The sequence below is a fragment of the Aulonocara sp. 'chitande type north' Nkhata Bay genome, linkage group LG3 (genome assembly GCF_057382095.1).
Source record: "Aulonocara sp. 'chitande type north' Nkhata Bay isolate Kocher_YH1m ecotype deep benthic linkage group LG3, A_spYH_male_GT1.1, whole genome shotgun sequence".
NCBI classification, from domain to species: Eukaryota; Metazoa; Chordata; class Actinopteri; order Cichliformes; family Cichlidae; genus Aulonocara; species Aulonocara sp. 'chitande type north' Nkhata Bay.
The window spans coordinates 51,315,246-51,336,538 of NC_141346.1; the positions used below are offsets into that span (position 1 = coordinate 51,315,246).

The 21,293-nt window shown below is 39.7% G+C and overlaps 1 protein-coding gene across 4 annotated transcripts in view; it reads right to left on the minus strand.

The window, feature by feature from the left end:
- LOC147336086 (neuroligin-2-like) overlaps positions 1 to 21,293 on the minus strand; it is a 244,893-nt gene that overhangs the window by 100,544 nt on the left and 123,056 nt on the right. The gene's annotated exons all lie outside the window — the stretch shown is intronic.

Sequence of the window (21,293 nt, forward strand, 5' to 3'; positions counted from 1 at the left end):
AAACATTTAAGGTAGTTATTTCTTAAAAACTGCAACCACTCATTATTTCTTAAGGCTTTAACATTCCTCTTAACTTTTTATTTCTGAAAGACTGGTCTGTTGTGAGATGCTTCCGGTTTCTATTGCTCCTCTTTAAAATATACTGACAAGAACTCAGAGGTTTCCTCAAAGAGCTCTCTGTGACATTGATCCTTACAGATGTATAAGGTTCACCTGCACTTGACTACCGCTAAAACATCACTCAAGCTCCAAATTATTTAAAATCATTTGAACTCCTTATTGTGTATAGTTTCCGATGTGCTAACCATAAGGAGCAGCTACCTTCTCTACTGCTTAAACAAAACGTTGACCTTTCCATTTAACAATAATCTAGATCGCTGTTTGCTTAAGAACGGATCCATATACTAGAACAGTGATTAACAAATTTCTCATGAAAATGATTTTAATGCTGAAATATAATTGTTGTTGATATCCATGATTAACAAAAAAGAATTAACAAAAAAGCAGCAAACATTAGCAAAGCTTATTGTTGTTTTTTCTTGACTAAGATGCCAAATTATAGTTATTTACTTCCTGAACAGAAAAACGACTTTTAGTGCTTCTCAGAGATGTCCACAGTGTGTCGTCTCAGATTTGGGCATAAAAACGGGAATTCAGTAAGTTTTTGATTTTATGACACGTGCTCAAGTTTTAACACTGAATGATTTACAAAAGAACAACAGTAATGGTTTATTCTGCATATGTACGCCAGCATGTGGGGACATAAATCAAATGATTTCCTTTACTTTGTACATTGTGTCAATAAATAAAGTGCAAACAGCCATGCTCTAACACTCCACCCCATCTATTTCCTTCCCTGTCCTCATGCAACCTCTCATTATCCCCAGTCCACCTCCCTTGTTCGGCCTCTCTGCCCTCACCACTTTGCTCTCTCCTATAACGATCTGGTCATTACTGGGGCTACCGTTCTAGCCCTGTTTCACGGGGGTGTGTGGGGTCTAATTGGGACTGAATGAGCACGAGTGTGTGTTGCTGTGAAGTCTCACTGAATGGGAGGCTTGGTGTGTCTATCCCACCCAAGAGTGGTGTAGTTGAATGGAGTCTTTACATAGAAACACGTATTCTAGTATATTTTACACACAAACACCCGCTTTAATTCATTTCAACAATCCCTCTCTGACTTTGAGAGGTATATACTGAAGCATTGTTTTTGTTTTAAACTTACTTTCAGTGGGTTTATTATAACAAAGGAGGCAAATATACATTTTGTATTCGGCTCCCCTGTGGTAACAGCAATATGCAAAACTCAGAATAGCTGCAAGCTCGACGATCCATGGCAGCATCACACTGTGGCAAAACTCCTGCAGTTCTTCTACCATTTGTATTCAAGTCACATAAAAAACAGAAGTTTATGTCAGTAAATGTTAGAAAGCTCAAAATGTCCCTTTCATCTGGCGAACAACTGGAATACTACGGCTTTTTTTTAACATGGAAAAGTATTTTTGTGAGATATCTAACAGCAAACAGGAAGTATCTTTTTAACACTGAGGGAAGCTTTAGTATTGTTACGTCCAGATTAGTGTGTACCAATCCTATGTTCACATGTAAAATAATACAATTGTGTCTGCAGCTAAGATTTTGTAATCATCAGGTTAGTATGAGAATTGTAACAGAAACAAGCAAAACCTGTCCACAGTGTGTTTAAAAGGAGCCTCAAATATGGTATATATGTAATTTTTGACCCAATTAGACCGCTCTTACTTTGTGTGTGAAATGTGTGTCTATTAGTGACATTAAATGGCTGCACTGTATCTTAACAAAGTTATAATTTACATTCTAAGTATTAGAAAAATCCCACGCTGTGCTACGTTTGGCTGTAATTTTCAGTAAAACGAAATAAAAAGGAAGTGATATTAGTGTTCACAGCTTTCCTGTCAATAAGGACAGAAGAAAGAGTGTAGGCAAGACAGCTTTCAAAGGTTGTGTGGTTGTGTTCACTTCAGTCCTAATGCATTTCATTCATTTAGCTGAATAGAAGAGCTCACAATGCTGCTGAGTATAAGTGACCACTAAAATCAAATGTTGCGCCTACAATTTTGTCCAACAACAAGCGTAAATGCTTTAAGATAGTGAGTGAAAATTGCTTTAAGAAGTGGAAAAAAAACGAGATATATTAGGTGTCTCCTGCTGGGCAGTAAACCATCCACTACAAGATGCTCCCTCTAAAAACGTAGTAAATGTCATACGTGTACATGATTCTTCAAGTAAGTCTGATGCAGTTACGCAATGCAAGCAGCAACCTCAAACGTTAAAATGTTCAACTTGCAAACATGCTGTTCACAGTCTGATACAGAAAATATTTTTGGCCTTTGCAAAAGTTTAGTAATTTTCCTGTAAAAAAAAAATTGTTGTTGTGAATGATGTTGATATGTGCATAAAAATGTGCAATTTATTTGTGGCCTTCAAAGGAATCTACAAATATATTTAAGTTACATGTGAGAATATTGTTGCTATTTTGTTTGTTGATTTTAGGGTAGAGTATCTTTAATCATGAGAATATAGGCCAGGCATAAATATAAGCACTGCTTCAGCCTGAGCCTGTTCAGCCATTGTTTGTAAAAGAGGCATGGATCTTAGATGGATTTTTTTTGTACAGTCTATGTAATATGTGATAAATGAATGAATGAATGAATGAATAAATATCAAATGTAAGTGTGATAAATGTGAGTTTTTTATACTTGGATCTGGGTTGGATTGTGGCGGATTCGACTGACATGTGTCCTGACATAGACGGCTGTAGCTAACCGTTTTATGCTAGGCCTGAACTAAACTAATTCAAATTATTTATACAGTAATTATATGGTACTCAATTTATTTCATACAGACCATCCAAGAAGTTGTTGGTTCAGTTTTGGTGAGGGAAATTCAACAAATTCTACAACATTGATCTAATTGAAAAACACATGTCATGAAGTGCGTGTCAAATTATATTTTTTGGCAGTGTAGTAATGTAATGCACTACTGGAAAATATCATTACAATTTTCATTACAAAGTTTCTTCAATTATCTACACAATGTGCAATATAAAAAAGTAAAAAAGACACCATTAAAAATCTGTCATCTCTCCTGTACACTGGGGCTGTGCCACATCATACAGTCTGTGAAAATACTAGTATAAGTATACTTTTTTTTACATCATATAAAAATGTTATATCACAATATTATTGCTATGGCAACCCCATGGGTTTATGTTCCCTTGTGCGTGCAACAATGAGACAAGCCGGGACATGTTAAAGAGCCGCTCGTCAGTCTACGGTGACAATTTAGTAAAAAGGGAGCTACTTCAATAACCTCCAACAAAACACAGTACTTTGCACAATATGCAGAAAAAACTTTGCCCGCTGAAGGTGGAAGCAACAAACTTATTCAACCACTTGAGGCTAAAACACACATTTGAGTACAATCAAGCTACGAAGGAGATGCTAGTCATTTGTGGAGATGTGCAATCCAAACAAATGATTCCACAGAGCATCGTTCCACCATTCACTGGCTGCACTAAATGTGAAGAGCGAATGAATGAAATTGCTGGTGCAGTTGCACAGTGGAATAGCAGTGCTTTAAGCAGCTGTGGACCCATGACACAAAATCCCAGGTAGAAAATATCTTTAGTTCTATGATGTGACAACACTGTGCAGCTCTTAACAAGTTACAGGGTTAACTTAATTTAACTATTGTTAAACTAAAGTGTAAGGCAGTTATTATATACATTTACTTAAATATTCCAAGGACAGTAGCTAGACTAAATTTTGGTTAGATTTGACATGGTGTGTCACTACTATTGCACCATAACGCTGCTGTTTCTAGCACCCAGTTTCACTTTAAATTAGGTAGTCTGTCATCAGTGACAGCAGCTCACTGGATAAAAATGGCTTTCATTTACACTTATAATGCTGTTAAAACGTTGTTGTCTGCAAGTATCAATAAAACTTAAGCTTTTTTTTTCCTATCCAAAATATCACTATCGCAGTTTCTCTTGAAATATCGTGATATAACTTTGAGGCTATATCAGCCAACTTTAGAGAAGTGAAGACCGGTACATATTTATATTTGTATTGCCCCAAACATAATGGTAAAGCAGACGGTAAAACAGACAGTATGCAAACACAAAGCTAGTGAAGGATGTTAAATGTGAGTGTATGCAGACCCCAGCCCAGCTGCCAGAGACAGACCTTCAACAGACTACAAAGTGATGAGCAGTCAGGCTGGTAGCCTCCATTTCTACCTGTGCATCTTTCTACAGTACAGTTTCTGTGTTGATTGCTTGAAATCTCTTTTGGTCTTTTCTTCAACTTTGCTTTGTGCTTTTGGTCTAGTGTTCAAATTTAAGCAATAAAAGAAACATGGTAAGTTTTAGGACAGAGGCCTGGGTCAGTGTCTAGATTGCTAACCAGTATACATGTCACAATACATTTCATGTTATGGAGTAACGCAAAAGTAAAGTAGTAAGCAGTGTAGCAATTTATTAATGTAAGTTCTTAAATGGGAAAAAAGTAATGTGTAATACATTTCGTTTATTTACGTAGCAAACTTTTAACAGTATACAAATAAAACTGAGCCAAACTGATTACTGGTCTGACACTTAGCAATAATTAGCAGGTATCTGTATCTACACATTATGTCGCAGTTTTTGGTTGCAGTTTGCTAAGAACTTGCTAGCATTAGCTGGTAACTCCACAGAAAAACAAATATGATCATTTCTGGACCAGAACAAACTTTTAGCAGAGTCCAAAACAAACTGATGAAATTATGCTAAATCGATCCTTTACACAGTGCATTGGATGCAGTCAACAGTAGTCAGCAGATACGTGTGAACTGATGTATATGAAATGAAAATTACTTGGATGAAAAAGTAGAGGAGGAATTAATGAAATGATAATTTTTATTATAAAAGGCTGATTTTTTTATTAAAAAAGGGAAATGTCTTTTCAGTATGAAATTGCTGACTAATGGCAGCACTTACATCAGTTTTTGCTGAAAACGTTTTCCTTTTAAAACTTAAAATGATGTATTCATATAATAAATATGACCATTAAACCAAAATTCAAAATATGTCATTTTGCAATCACGTATAAACACCATTACATTTGATGACCAATATACTAATAACACATTTGTCTATATAATTATTGATCGATTAATCAGAACAACGCCCTATTTCAAGATGTTTTCAAGTTCAAGGTAAAGTTACTGTTTAACTGAACAACAGGAGAACATGCGATCCCCACACAAGCAACATCTTTTAGATGTCGTGTTATTTATTGATCTGCAGAGTTTATTACTTCGAGCGTGTAATGTATTCTTTTTCTATTTGTGAGTTGCAGCAGGAAGAGCACAGAAACAAGTAATTGGGTGTGAGAGAGCCTGTGCTGTCGTCTCCGTTCAGGCACCAGCGTTTCCATTAAGTAATGCTGTCAGCTCTGTCACTACCCGCCGCTCTCCATCTCATACATAACAATACCTCCTTAATTGGAATGCTCCTGCGACAGTTACAACACAATCCAGGTGAAAACACACAAACGCAACGTGTACAAAGTGAGGAAGAGACAACATACCCTGAAAAATGCAGCAGCTGGCCAAACTGAGTGGAACTTTTGCAACTTAAAGCAACTTAGCTCAACATGTATCAGCAGAACTGCATATGTGTGCTGAGGGAAAGAGTTTGTCTTTTCTATGAGTGTGTGTGTGTGTTTATCTCAGTTTGAGGAGTGTGGAGTGTGTGCGTTGATGTAAAGGTGTGTGTGCAGCCGTTAATCTTTAATCAAACGCTTTTACATGAATCCAGATCTTATTGTTTGTGCTACATGTCACCCCAGTGGGAGTATCTGGTTTGTCAGCAGCTGCTTGTCTTGTCCTTGTCTGTCCTGAAAGTTAATCTGATGCTAGAGAAGTAAATTCTACTTCTGTTCCCAGAGCTGATAGACCTTCTGCTGCGACACATATACACCGAACTCCATACTCCCCTTTGTACTGACGCAGCCTGCAAAAAGAATCCCGGTGAATCTTTTGGTGTTTAAAAGCGTCTTGGAAATATGAGTGCTGCAGTCCCACCCGATCACAGCTGTCTCCTGTGATGATACAGAGTCCAAATTTCATTTTTCCGGCTTCCTCTCCACAAAACTAATAAATAAACATACCTGCCAAGAATATTTCCTCAGGGTACACTATTTATATGCAATCTTAAAACTAGGCCACACAACCTGTTTTTTTCTTTATTTACATCAGACGTAATTTTACTCTACTTACTTTGATTTTGTTAGCTACCAGAGAGGTTACTTAAAACCTTTAAAAATCCAAAAATATCAACTTCTTCTCTCAGAGGTTTTGTCTATATACTAATTATTTTTGACGCTCTTATTATTTTTTAAGCCAAGCAGCAGATGCTTTCATCTATTAGACTGGCATCACAGATTGTAGGTTGGTGGGATTCGGAGCCAGATATTTCACATTAAGAACTGAGAAGATATAAATACGTCCTAAAAATGTCCGTTAGTTTTGCTTTTACTACCAAAACAAAGCCACCATCTTTTCTCCAAAAAACAGTAAATAATAATAATAATAATGGATTGGATTTATATAGCGCTTTTCAAGGCACCCAAAGCGCTTTACAATACCACTATTCATTCACTCTCGCATTCACACACTGGTGGAGGCAAGCTACGGTTGTAGCCACAGCTGCCCTGGGGCAGACTGACAGAAGCGAGGCTGCCATATCGCGCCATCGGCCCCTCTGGCCAACACCAGTAGGCAAGTAGGGTAAAGTGTCTTGCCCAAGGACACAATGACCAGGACAGAGAGCCCAGGGATCGAACCGGCGACCTTCCGGTTACAGATGCGATTCCCAACCCCCTGAGCCACGGTCGCCCTAGTAAAGTGTAGTTCTGTGGCCCAAGATGATGGAGTTGGAGGGACGTTGGAGGGACAAGGACGTCTACAAAAGGGAGCTAACCAGCTCGCTTCAAGGGAAACAGCAACTATCTGCTTAGCGCCAGCTTTCGGAATAAAGAGGTATCCACACTGCAGCAACGTTGGGACTAATGACCACAAAAATATGTCATTCAGTGATTTCAGATGATTTCAAAGTTTTTCTGCTTCAAGGTAGAGCTGGGCGATAGAACGATAACGATATGTATTGCGAAATAACTTTTTCTCGATAGAAAAATTAAACTATTGCGATAGGCCTCGCCGCTCTTGTCCGCTTAAAAAAAAAAGAACAGCCAATCCAAATTAAGTAGCGCAGAGCCGAACCAATCACAGCCGCAGCGTCACGTCACGTGACTTGTTACGTGCAGCACAAGTGCCAAGCCGCACATGTGTATTTGTTTGGGAAGCAGCCAGCCGCCGTGCCGCCCGGGTAATGGAGGAAATGAGTGTGCCGACTAGAGAAAAATCAACCGAGAGCGTGACCGAAGGTGATGGTTCCAATGCCGGAGAGATTGTCGAACGGAAGAGCCATAGAAGTTCCGTAGTGTGAAGGTATTTCGGCTATTTCAAGTCTGACAAAAAACAGAGTAGCGTTCACTGTAAATTGTGCCGAAAGCAAGTCTGGAAATACAATAAACCGGTGCATGCTCAATCTCTGACTGGAAGCGCTAATTCGTCATTCGGCTTTTGTCAGACTAAAGTAACTGTTAAAACTGTTTGAAAAGCTAAGCTATACAACAAGGAGAGATTGAGAATTTCCTTTTAGTTCTCAGTTTATTTGATATTGACAAAAGTTAGTCAATTTTGTCTGTTCTTCTGTAAAACAAACTAAGATTTATTTTTAGAATTAATATTTTGTTTCTAAGTGGAATTGACAGTTTAGTCTGTTTCGTTTGTTCTATTTTGAAACTTAAACGCTTTAGCGGCTGCTTTTGTGTAGTTTGCAATATTTGCCTTTATTTATCTGAAAAAGTCTCGTGTTCCTTAAGTACATCTACCCTGTTGAACTTATTATGGGAAATAAATATTTAAATCAAAACAAGCTGCTGATTATTTCACATTTTACTTGTGAGCAACGGCACATTCAAATCTTACAAATATAGTTATTTGGCTTATATCGTGATAGATATCGTTATCGCCTGAAATGAAAAAAACATATCGTGATATGAAAAAATCTTATATTGCCCAGCTCTACTTCAAGGTGAGTGATTAAAGCAACATCCAGGGAGAAGTTGTTTGATGAAGTGCCAAATACCTTTTAGATTTAACAGGTTTTCTTAATATAAACGTAACACTTGAAGTTTCAAACCATGTTTCTAAAACTGAATATGACATGGCAGCGAAATCCAGTATCATATTCTAACTCCTGTATTTCTTGCTAAACACTGAATTACAGTCAGGACTACCAGGAGCTGATTGACAACAGTGTATACATTAATTACAAGCTCCCTTGCCTCTATATCATAATCAGCATTATTTAATGTGCTGTTTCTCCTCTCTAATAGAGAAAAACAACATAGTAAAAGATTCTACAATGCTTTACTTATACTGGTGATGTCAACAATTCCTGCTGGGAGGTCCTGTCTCCAATACAATTTCCAAACTTCATTTGTTTCAGTGAGCACTTTAAAGTTTATTGATTTGGATTAAATAGACCCACAATAGCTCTTGGCTAGCACAAGGCCAGCATCGGGGGTATTCACTGAGATTCAGGAGTGGAAGAGAAGCTGAGCCAGTTGCTTCCCTGAGTCCCTTATAGCCATCACACATGGCAATAAACCCGGCCAAGTGAAAAAAAGAAAAAAAAAAGACTGTGTGGAGCTTTTTCCCAAGCATTAAGCTAGCTGACAGGCCACACAGTGCCAGCTAGCTCTTTCTCATCCCTCCTTTTCTTTCCTTCTCGCCTGTCCTGCTCCATCTCCCTGTACCTTCCAGTCCTTTTCAACTCCTTCTCTTTCTCAGCTTCCCTCCTTTGCCTCCTCTTCATTTTCTTTGTCTTGTCAAAGGGTTTCAAGCTCAATAAAATACTATCTGTCAGCGTGCAATGGAGTAGGTGTATTCGACACGATATTGACACAACCTTGACACGACGTGGGCCGAGCATTGAGGTAACAGGGAGGTAGGGAGCTTCGGCAGCAAATAACCGACAGGCCCACTGAGAGACAGAGTGATGGAAAGAGACAAGAGATTGAGTCTCTATAGTAATGTTGAAATAAAGTTGCTTTGACAGTACTGTTGATCCTTTCCTGCAGAAAATTCTATTTGGTTCTGTGCTGGGCTCCTTTCTACTGCACCCAGCTGTACTGTGCTAGTTTATACCCTGACATGCTAATACGTCCAGTTTTCTACATCAGGCCTTCCTGTTTTGTCATTTTATTTCGTGTATTTTCACTGCTGAGTTCAGCTCCATCCTTCTGCACCTTCCTGTTTTTCTTTTCATTCTCCTCTCATCATTTTTCAATACACAGGACTACTCGGTCTTGTCCATGTGCCACATAATTCCTTTCAAAATCCTCTTAAGAAGTAATTTGTGCTCAACACATAAGGATGTAAAAATGGTGAAATAAATCATATAATGGATGCTGCCCTGCATATTTTCCATCGCTGATTGCTTACAGTCCCCTTGTCTCTTTGTATTTCAACAATTTGGAGATTTGTCTGGATGAATGTGTTATTGTACGGCACACTGGATATTACACTTTGGCCATACTGAAAATCCACCAGGAAAAGGATGGATTTAGCACAAAAATATCTCCCTGGATGCTCCTAATTATACGAAAAAAGATGAAACGTGCCAAGTCGGTGTCCTTGCATGGCGCTGTTTTCCAAAACGAAGGATTGCGAGCGAGTAGGGTGGGGGTGTTTTAGAGCAAATGCATACGTGTGAATGCATGGGAAGAGAAGCTGACAGAGAGAGATGTTGCATTGCCTACAGGCCAGCGTCTGTTAGAGGAGTTATAACCAGAGTGGAAACGCCACATAATACAGAGAGACAGAGCGAGGAGGCAAAAAAGAGGAGCAAATGGAGAAAAACACATCGATGCAGACAAAAAACAGTGTGAAGACAAAAGCTTGTCTCTATCTCACGCAGACGACGAAATCTTATTACTCCTTCACCCCATCTACCATCTTGCCATCCAGGAGAGACCATCGTGAACGTTTTTTGGACATCTCTGCGTGATAAAGCTGCGCCAACATAAAGAATCGAGAGCAGGTTCCTCCAATGCCTCCGTCACTAACTAATGCCCCTCTGGTGTCATTTTTTTTCTCTTATTCTCATCTGTATCAGCCTCTCCTCTACGCTTATAATAATTCATCCACAATCTGGTAAAATTAACCCCAAGATCTCGAAAACTAAAAAATAGTCTCTGCCAGGCAAAAAAATACATTTTCCTCTGTGACATCAAAGCCATTTTCAGCCATTACTGTAAGCAACATGTTCAATTAAGAGACATTAATTAAGAGCTGATTCAGGGAGCCGTGCTCACTCATGCAGCCGGTGGAGAACAACTTTCTGCGGAGCCACCGCTATGGCTGTTTATCAAAAGCCTAATGCAATGTCATTGTTTTGCTTTGAGCAGACGGCGTTCAGCCGGGACAATAAATTTTACAGATAAACTTTCACAAGCATTTGGTGCTCAGCACATTGTAAACTCAAATATTCCATATATTTAAACAGATTAACCAGAATAAACTTGAGATTTTTCAACAAATAAATATATAAAATGATAGTATTACGTATTCCTTCTAAGGGTTCCTGTGTAACATTTTTACTTTTGAATGAATGAGATTATGTTTGATTAACATAATTGTTTTGCTGATTAAGTAAGGACTTAATTTGAGTCTGAACTAATTATATCAGTGGCATTGGTGTGTTTAGTTAATTATTATGGAGCATTTATGGACCAAGAAAGACACGAAGAATCTGACAGCCAAAAGAGACCTGTTTGTTTTTTTGTTGGGTTTTTATTTCTTTTAATGGTGTAGAGTTGTGAACTATGAAAGCTCCAGGTGAAGTAGCAAAGTTTACACATGAGATAAATAACTTTTATGTAATCGTCAAACTGTAACATCGTGGGTTCAGTGGGTTATTAACAATCACTCTGTTAGTACTTACACTGCTAGAGATGCTAAGATGAAGCTTAAAATAAAGGCCTAGAAATCTAAAGGTTAGTCTGTCCCACTGACGCCGAACAAGGGTGAGCAAGACCAATGTAACAAGTAAAAATTCAAATAATTCTTCAAAACTGTGCAACAAACTAATAACGTAATTTTAAAGGTTAATGAAAAACGTGGTAGTAGAACACAGCAAAAGAAATTTGTGATCTTCGTTTAAATAAAGCTTAAAATAAATAGTTACATCATTCGGTACTGCATTGCTTGTGTGCAGTCTAATAATTAAAGTCAATAAATGCATATTTTTGTTTTTGAAAAAATTTTTATTTTTTAATTCTGTTAAGCACATCCCACGGGAGAGGTGAATGGAAACTGTAAAAATATTATATAATGACCTAATTTAACTGTAATCAAAAGTATTACGCAATTGTGTAACTGAAGAGGACATTTAACTTCTAGAATTATCAAATAAATCTTTTAAGGGATCAGTTACTCCACTTTTCAGTAACTGAATTTACTCAGTTGGGTCTACTATACAGTAATTATTGTAGTAACTGGTCATTGGTACTTAGTCCAGTCCAGTTTTTTTCATATATATGATGTGATTTTTTTTTATTTGTACACTGATATTTGGAACGATACAAACACAGAACAGAAAATATGTTGAAATTCAGAATCATTTGTGCAATAAAAGTGTTTTTATGACTGTATTATATCAGAAGCAACTTTATTTCAACATTTTTATTGTAGACCGCAGACAATGTAGAGACAGTTATTTAATAAGAACTTCACTTTTTTCTCTGTATTGTTGATTTGTGTACTATTCCTGCTGTGAGTGTTTCCTGCTTAGTTAGTGGATTGTTTATAATCTAAAGAGGCGTTTCATTACAGACACAAGTAGAGCCAACACAGAGTAAATGTTTGTTTTGTTTAGTGTTTTGTGGATAAGATTAATTAATATATTTGTTGCTTAATATTCTTAACAAGGACTGCAGACCTGCTGATGGTTCCAACACCATCATTAAGTTTGCAGATGACACCACGGTGATTGGCCTCATCAGTGACAACGATGAGGCCGCCTACAGGGAGGAGGTGGATCGTCTGGCTGAGTGGTGCGACAGAAACAACCTGCTGCTTAACACCGAGAAGACCAAGGAGCTCATCGTGGACTACAGGAGGAATGCTGACCCACATCCACCCATCCACATTAAGGGGACGGCTGTGGAGCGTGTGAGCAGCTTCAAGTTCCTGGGAGTCCACATCTCCGAGGATCTCACCTGGACGACCAACTGCTCCAAGCTGGTCAAGAAGGCTCACCAGCGCCTCTTCTTCTTGAGGACTCTGAGGAAGAACCACCTGTCCTCAGACACCCTGGTGAACTTCTATCGCTGCACCATCGAGAGCATCCTGACCAACTGTATAACAGTCTGGTACGGGAACTGCTCTGCCTCGGACCGGAAGGCGTTGCAGAGGGTCGTGAAAACTGCCCAGCGCATCGCCGGAGCACCACTTCCTGCCATAAAAGACATCTACAGGAAGCGGTGTCTGAAAAGGGCTGGGAAAATCATCAAAGACCCCAGTCACCCATCACATGGACTCTTCACCCTCCTGCCCTCTGGGAGGCGCCACAGGAGCCTCCGGACTAAGACCACCAGGTACCGGAACAGCTTCTTCCCCACAGCTGTCAGACTCCTGAACTCTGCCTCCTGACATCTGACCCACGTTAAACTCATGGACTGAACATACACACACCCACAATGGACAACTGTACCCTCAAACACAATAATAACATGGACTGAACCACCACTCACAACCACTAGCACTTTATATAGCCTCTGTAGAAACTATCTACACCCTCACTTATCTTAACTGCACTACTGTATAGCTCTGTGTAAATAATCATTCTGTACATTCGATAATTTTTAATCCTACAACTGTTTACAACTTGCATAGTTCCCATTTCTGTATAGCTGTATATCCCAGATTCTGTAAAGTTATTTATCTCATATTCTGTATAGTTTTTCATATTTATATCCTGTTCATATCCTGTACATAGCTTGTACTCACTACAGCCTGTACATACTTATAGTTATAGAATATTCACAACATACTTCATACCGTGTACATTATAACATACCATAATAGACCCATTTCTGTAATATACTCACATATCTATATTATTGCTAATATATATTGTAATATATCTATATCACTAAAGCACTTCTGGATGGATGCAAACTGCATTTCGTTGCCCTGTACCTGTGCATGTGCAATGACAATAAAGTTGAATTCTATTCTATTCTATTCTATTCTATTCTATTATATGTCAGCATTGTACTTACCACACATTCTTTCGTTGCCTCTTAAGCAGTGAAAAATAACACCTAATGCAAGTTTACTCCAGATGCTTTTATTTTTAATCAGACCTCTTTCATTTTGTCCACTTTAATTATTCTCATATCATGGCTCATTTTGTTTAGCTGAACTCAGCCAACTTATACATATATTATTCCAAATCAGACTTAAAAGTGTCACATGTGCATGTACTCACATAAACTTAAATTACATTGCCATGAAAAAATATTTACCCTCTGACGTCTTTAGTTTTTTGCATATTTGTCTCACTTAAACGTTTCAGATCATCAACCAAATTTTCAATTATTAAAGAAAGATAGCCTGATTAAATACAAAATGCAAATTTTACATGATGATTACATTTATTAAGGGGAAAACAAGCTATCCAAGTCTACTTGGCCTTGTGTGAAAAATTGTGTAATTTCTGTGTAATTGCCCCCTAAACCTAATAACTAATTGTGCCACCCTTGGCAGAAAAACTGTAATCAAGCGTTTGTGATAACTCGAAATGAGGCTTTCATGTCGACGTGTAGGAATTTGCAGAACTATTTATTCAACCACACATGGACGGCCTGTTCAAAGTCACGCCAAAGCATCTTACTCTGATTTAAGTATGGACTTCATAACCCAAGAGCGTTTGAGCTTCAGAGAGCAGTAGAGAGCAGTACTCGTGGTTTTAACACTTACTAGAAGTTGTTTAAGTCCTGAAACAGCAAAGCAGCCCCAGACGATCACGCTACCATGTCTGACTGTTGGCATAATGTTCTTTAGATGAATCAGATGTGACGGGACTCAAACCTTCCACAATGTTCAGGTCTGATCCCTTTCAACAGGTTCTCATCCCAAAGCGTAACATATCACGCCATGTGACAACACGTCTCTATGTTATGCGTTCGGAAACATCAGGAAACATGAGAACCATTTGGAATGAATCTACACATGTACATTTCATTTTACTTTCTCATCATGAATCGCTTAGGAAAACACACTATCTAACACGATTAAGGTTGTAGTTAAGGTTAGGGTTAGGGCTGGAATACATGGCTGGAGCGTGTGTTACTGCCGGGAGCGTCATTCTATTCCATCCATAATCCAGTGCGTATCATAGGGATGTGGAAGGGTACCTTTTGCGCTCCTATGGGACAACTCGGAACGTGACAAATCGTCGGTATGTTACGTGTCAGGAATGAGAACAGTCTGTCTCTTCAGACTTTTTTCCCCCAGTCTTGGGGATGATTGAGGGTTTTTTTGCAACTGCAAGACGACCTTTTTCATCTTTTTGGTCAGCAGTGGTTTCGTCCTTTTATGATTACTTTTACACATAGTGCCAGTTAGGAATGGGTAGCTTAGTTACCTTAATAAATATACTCATCATTTCAAGCTTTCATTTTATATTAAGTCTTTTTTGACTTTTAGAATTTGTCTGATGATCTGAAACATGAATGAGGCATATACTTTTTCACGGCACAGGCAGCCGTGTGTGCTTGACATCAGCATCAGAATCGCGTTTATTGGCCATGTAAATGCACAGACACAGTGAAATGAATACCACAGAATGTACATAAGGTGCAGTTGCAGTATGCTAGTGGGAGCAGTGTGACAGTTCAACTGTTTAGGAGGGAGATGGCGAGGGGAAAGAAACTGTTCCTATGTCAGGTGGTCCTGGTCTGCAGGCTTCTGTACCATCTTCCAGAGGGCAGCAGGTCAAAAAGTCTGTGTCCAGGGTGTGAGGGGTCTGTGATGATTTCCCCTGCCCGTTTCCTGGTTCTTGAGAGGTGCAGGTCGTGGATGGAGGGCAGGGGGGCACCGATGATCCTTTCTGCTGCCCATACAGTCCGCTGCAGTCTGCTCCTGTCCTGTTTAGTGGCTGCACCATACCAGACTGTGATGGAGGAGCACAGGACAGACTCAATGACCGCAGTGTAGAACTGGATCAGCAGCTCCTGTGTCGACTGTACTTCCCCAGTGGTCTCAGGAAGTACATCCTCTACTGGGTCTTTTTGAGGATGGAGTTGATGTTGGTCTCCCACTTCAGGTCCTGGGAGATGGTGGTACCAAGGAACTTGAAGATCTTCACAGTCAACACCGGGCTGTCTCATATGGTGAGAGGGAGCAGTGTTGAGGGATGTCTCCTGAAGTCCACTGTCATCTCTACAGTTTTAAGCGTGTTCAGCTCCAGATCGTTCTGACTGCACCAGAGTACCAGCCGCTCCACTTCCTGCCGGTATGCAGACTCATCACCATCCTGAATGAGGCCAATGACGGTGGTGTCATCTGCAAACTTTAGGAGTTTAACAGCCGAGTTCTTGGAGGTGCAGTCATTAGTGTAGAGGGAGAACAGTAGTGGTGAGAGGACACATCCTTGAGGGGCACCAATACTGAGGGACTGAGTTTCAGAGGTGATCTCCCCCAGCCTCACTTGCTGCTTCCTGTCTGTCAGGAAGCTGGTGATCCACTGACAGGTAGCTGGTGACACGCTGAGCTGGGAGAGTTTGGAGGAGAGAAGTTCAGGCACGATGGTGTTAAAAGCCGAACTAAAGTCCACAAACAGGACCCTGGCATAAGTTCCCGGGCGGTCGAGGTGTTGCAGGATGTAATGCAGCCCCATGTTCACTGCATCATCCACCGACCTGCATGTTTGGCTATATCCTCTAACAGATGTTATGATAAAAATGCATTTGAAGGCCAGTGACTGCTCTTAATATCTATGTCTGTTTCATGTTCTGTGCAAAGATGCAGATGAGCCACTTAAGAAGACCGCGGCTGTTAAAATATCTCAAGAATCTTTAGAATATAAATGGGACTATATTAACTGCGTAATGTGGGCAAGTCACAAAATTATTACCTGTTACATCCCAACTCATAAGCCGCAGCATGAAATAATTATTACAAATGCGGCAAAGGCTAACAGAATAATTGTGTCAAATATCAACCTTTGATCACTTTGTTTGATTAATGACACTATTACACTGTAATTTAAGCAGACGGATGGTTCATATTCGTGTGCTTAATAATCATGAAGAAAATTGACTGCATTATTGGAAAAGGCTTTCATTAAGTCCACTATATAATTTACATAGATAATGTCTGAAAAAAAAAAGACATTTTGCTCTTCAAAGGAAGCTAATCAGGCAGGGAGTTTAGGATATTAAAGTAATAAAACAAATTCAAAACAGCAATACTTTAGTTTTTCGTTGGTGTTACTACTGAGTGAAAAGCATTTTCTTGAGTTTAACTGTATCCTTCATAAAATGTCCTCATTACTTTTTTAATATGCTCTCCTTTTTTTAGCTAGACAAAAAAAATCTAAAAGAAGGACCCACTGATTTATGTTAGGGAGATTAAAAAGAAGTTATTCCAGCATGAATAAACATTAATGTGTCTTCACGGCTGATTTCTAAGGCAGAAAGCACTACCTGCTTCGGTCTAGGTACTTTGTAGCAGCATCCTGCCAGAAAAGTGAAAATAACCAGCAGAATGTTGGTCCTTCAAACATCACCATAACACAAACAGCTACACAGAAACCATCTTGGTTTTCTTGATTTGTTTTCTAGCTTTCAGTGTCACCACCAAAGATCACTTTTCTTTTCCAAAGCTGTAGCAAAATGATTATGTCATCCAGTGAGTCTGGTGGATCATACACTAATGTTTAACGAGGGAAATCATCGTAAAATCACTGCTCGGGGTTTTCATCAGTGCTTTTACCTTTTTTAACTGATTATGGACTTAACAGTGAACACCGTGCTGAAATGAAACATAATAGCTATCATGTTATCATGTTAAGATATTCTTATGTTTTCAAGAAATGTAGCTGTAACTGCTTGCATGAATCAAAGCCTCTTTTTATTCATAGCTATATAAATGGTGATCCGAAGCGTTTTCTGTGAGGTTAGTTTTGATGGGATATTTCCTTTAAGTAGTAGGTCTTATTTTATGGGGGTTTGGTCTTTTTTGTGTGCCTCTGTGCAAGTGAGACTGTGTGTGTGAGTGTGTAATTGTGTGAGTGTGTCACAGAGGTGACATTGTTCCTGGCAGAAATATGTTCCAGGTTTGGGGCTCAGGTGGCTCTGGTTTGTCTCTGATCAGGGCTGACACACAGGACAGCACAGTAACACACAACTGCTGTCTCTTTCTTGATTTAGCACAATCTCACTGTGGTTTGTAATTCCCTCCCCTCTCTCTCTCTCTCTCCAAACACACAAGCAGCTCTAAGCTCTATCAATCTTTCGGAACATTGATCGCGAACAGCACGGAGGCCCGATAGCTTTTGCTTTCTCACACCTGATGCAAAAAGCAGGGGTCGGCTTTCTTTGAAGCTGTCTGCACTGGTCAAGGATGCATCTTGAGTGTACTTATAGTAAGCACTGTTTTACTTGAAAAGGCTTGCTTGTGAATACACGGCCAGGAACATCCTGCTTCAAAGCATGCACATTTGAAAAGGCTGTTGAAAGAATGAGGACAAAATGGTGGCTAAAACAGATGAACTGACTGTGCGGGCTGTTATCAGACAAAAGCTGCCCAAGGATTCGCCAGGTTTCTTCACTTAAAGGGCCACGGTGGCTTAGGTGGAGAGACACACTTCAACTAGCTGTCTTTTATCTACACAGGGAGCAGGTGCTCAAGTATGGAGCCTGATGTATTGGAACAGCATGTTTCTACAAACCAAACAGAGATGACCTCTCATATTCTTAAGTTAAACCAAGGCCATCTGAGGTTCTCATACATGTTTGAAAAGAGAGGGCCGAGGAAGCAGGTTGCAGCTGACCACCACTAAATCGTGCTCACCAATCCTTCACAATTAACCAGCCAGAAATTGATTAACAATTATCATCTAATCAGACACTTAATCTGGATGGCATTATTGTGGCCTTGTACTAAAGTGAGGAACCGTGAAGTCATGTTGGCACTTCTTTTATCTACTTAACACTGCCAAAATTAGTGACATCATATCAGTGATGTTTGAAGAAGTACCCTATGTATTTGTTACTTCTATGCTGGACTGCTATAGTTCCTTATTATAATGTGGTTGTCCCTGAAAAGCCTTCAGTCAGTCCAAAGAGCACCACAGCGAGAGGCCTAAATGGGACTAGTAAGAAAGATCATTCTTGTTTCATTTCAGGGTCTCCGTTAAATCCAGAACTGAATTTAAAATCCTTTCTATATAAAAAGTATTGAATGATCAGACCCTGTTATGCCATTTAAGGCTTACTAGTTGTTCCTAGACTTTCTAAAAGTAGAATGGGAGGCAGAGCCTTCAGCTTTCAGGCCCCTCTTCTGTGGGACCAGCTCCCAGTTTGGATTGGGCAGACAGATACCATCTCTAGTTTTAAGATTAGTCTTAAAACATTCATTTTTTAAGAAAATGGATTAAGATTAGGACTTGATCTGGATTACTGTTTACTGTTTAAAAGGCTCAGGGTCCTGGAGGACCAGGAACACTGCTTCTTTACTCTATTTTTACTCCCAAATGTGATTACATGCTACTAATAAGATCCAAGATGGAGCCAGTGTGCTCGGCAAGCCGTCTCTTTGAGCTCTGTCTACTGTTTGCTATTCTATTTTCTCAGTCTTATCCTGATGCCTTTGCGCTTCTAGCAATGGCTCAGTTTCACCATTGTCGATATGCAACTTGTCATAACCAGTGGCATGATTACCAATCACAGAGAGTCAAGGAATGGCTGCAATCTCAGCATTGTAAGATGGTGAAAGATGTACTCTTAATTCTTAATCCCCCCTCCCTCAGTTTAAAGATAGTCATTTGCCACCTTGACGCCCAGCTCAAACTAGCAGTCCTGCTTGTCCAGGATGTGTACATCCTCATCATTGAATGTTACTGGACTGTAGAGTCCTGATCTGAACTGTTAGCTGTTTTATACCATGTGCTTTGTATTAAATTTTATCTGCTATATCCCATAGTTCGTGTTTTGTTCTACATATTGTTCGGGGTCTCTCTGTGCTCCTATTTTCTGTCTTCTATTTGCTGTCACATCTGCCTTCCCTGAACCTTATTCTACCGTACTGCATTACTGCTGAATAGATTTGGTTGGCTACACAAAGGTAGGATGATTGAATTTTTGGAGTCTAATGCTTCCAAGAGGTTTTGGATGGTAGGTACTGTGTGGGGAATCTATTTGGTCAGCTGTAGCATGGTGGTGAATTTGAATAGAGCTACATGCTCAGGAACAACTGCAGTGGTTATAGTTGGCTCACTTGTGTAACCAGTTGCCTGACACCTCTGATACTAGGTTACCCCTCCCAATTAACTGCCTAAAGACCAGGGTTGAGTTGGTGAGTAGTGGGACTGTTCCTCAGTTTTCCACTCTTGCAGAGCCCACTGCAGCGTGACTTGCTCCTGACTTGTAGGTGATTTTGAATATCGGTTCTTCGGAAGCTCCTCCATTGGAATCATTTGATCAGTGCTCAAAGGACTATCACTTACAGATTGTTGAACATTTTGTTAGCAACTTGTTATAGGAACACTGTTTGACCTTTGTGTTAAGACTACAGGTCACCTTTGGTTAGGGTCATTTGCTACTTAGCAAACTTTCTGTGTAACCCTTCACAGGTGTAACCATATAGAGGCAGCTGCCATCCGGTTAAGGTGCCTGGGTTGCAAAGCGGTGTGCAGATGTACTTTTAAGCAGGCTAAACCAGCTTGTAGAGCTTGCCCAATTACTAAGGTTGTGTGAGACAGCAGACTGGATGTATAGAAGCGTATCAGCAGAATCAGCAGCTGATGTGGGCTAGCAATGAGATGGTAGCTGAGGTTGACTTTCTGACCTGCCTGAAATAAGCCTATGCTAGATTACAATTTATTGTAATGATTTGGTATTTTTTCAAATAGAGTAATAATCAGGGGTGCTGTAGAAGATTTTTGAAACATTTTGAAACCATATTCACCTTAGATATGTTATGAAGAAGACTATAGTTGAATGAAATATGTGCACAAAGAAAATGCTTTATAAGCTGATCTTTATTAGGGGGATTTGGATTTAAATTAAACACTTCTAAATGCCTGGCTGTGGCCCAGGTTACCAGTGTAACTAAAAGGCTGCCAGTATTCTTCACAGCTATGTGCATGGATATTGCCGAGCAAAGATGAATATAAAGAGCATGTTTTTTTCTTTTTGTTTGTTGTTTTATTTAGACAAGTTTTCTGGATGTGTATTTTAGTGTGGGGACAGGTAAGTGGGGTTTTTTTTCGGTGCTAAACTCCGGTTTAGGAGTTTAGCAATGCTAAATTACTGCATAGGGATTAGCAGTTCCCAAATCAAATGAGGTTAATTGCACATTGCAACAGAGGGATGAGAGACGTATTTAGAGGATGAGGGGAAAGGGGGAGGAGGGGCGTCTCGACTGGCCGCGACTGTGTTCCTGACTGTGGCAGCTCAAAAAAAAGTTGTGTCTGTGTTTGATCACCAAGAAAATCCTCCTGTGTCAAACTTCCTCCGACTCCCAACTTCAAAAAAAAAGAAAAAAAGACCCCAAATCAAAGAGCAAGAAAAAAATCCACCGCACAACCCTCAAAATAGCATAAAGAGAAATATGTATCAAAATATCATCAGTCATCTTTCTCCAAGAAACAAGTCCAAAAGAATCAGGAATGATTGTGTGTGTGTGTGTGTGTGTGTGTGTGTGTGTGTGTGTGTGTGTGTGTGTGTGTGTGTGTGTGTGGGGGGGAGGGGGAGGGGCGGCAGATGAAAGTGCAGATAAAATCACCTCCGTGGTATCAGTGCTGCAGGTAGGAGATAAATTAAAAGCAGGCTGAGAGTTCTGTGCCCTTATTCCAACAGCTTATTAGACCTAAATCTTCTAAAGCGGGGCATGAGTGTCCTTGCATG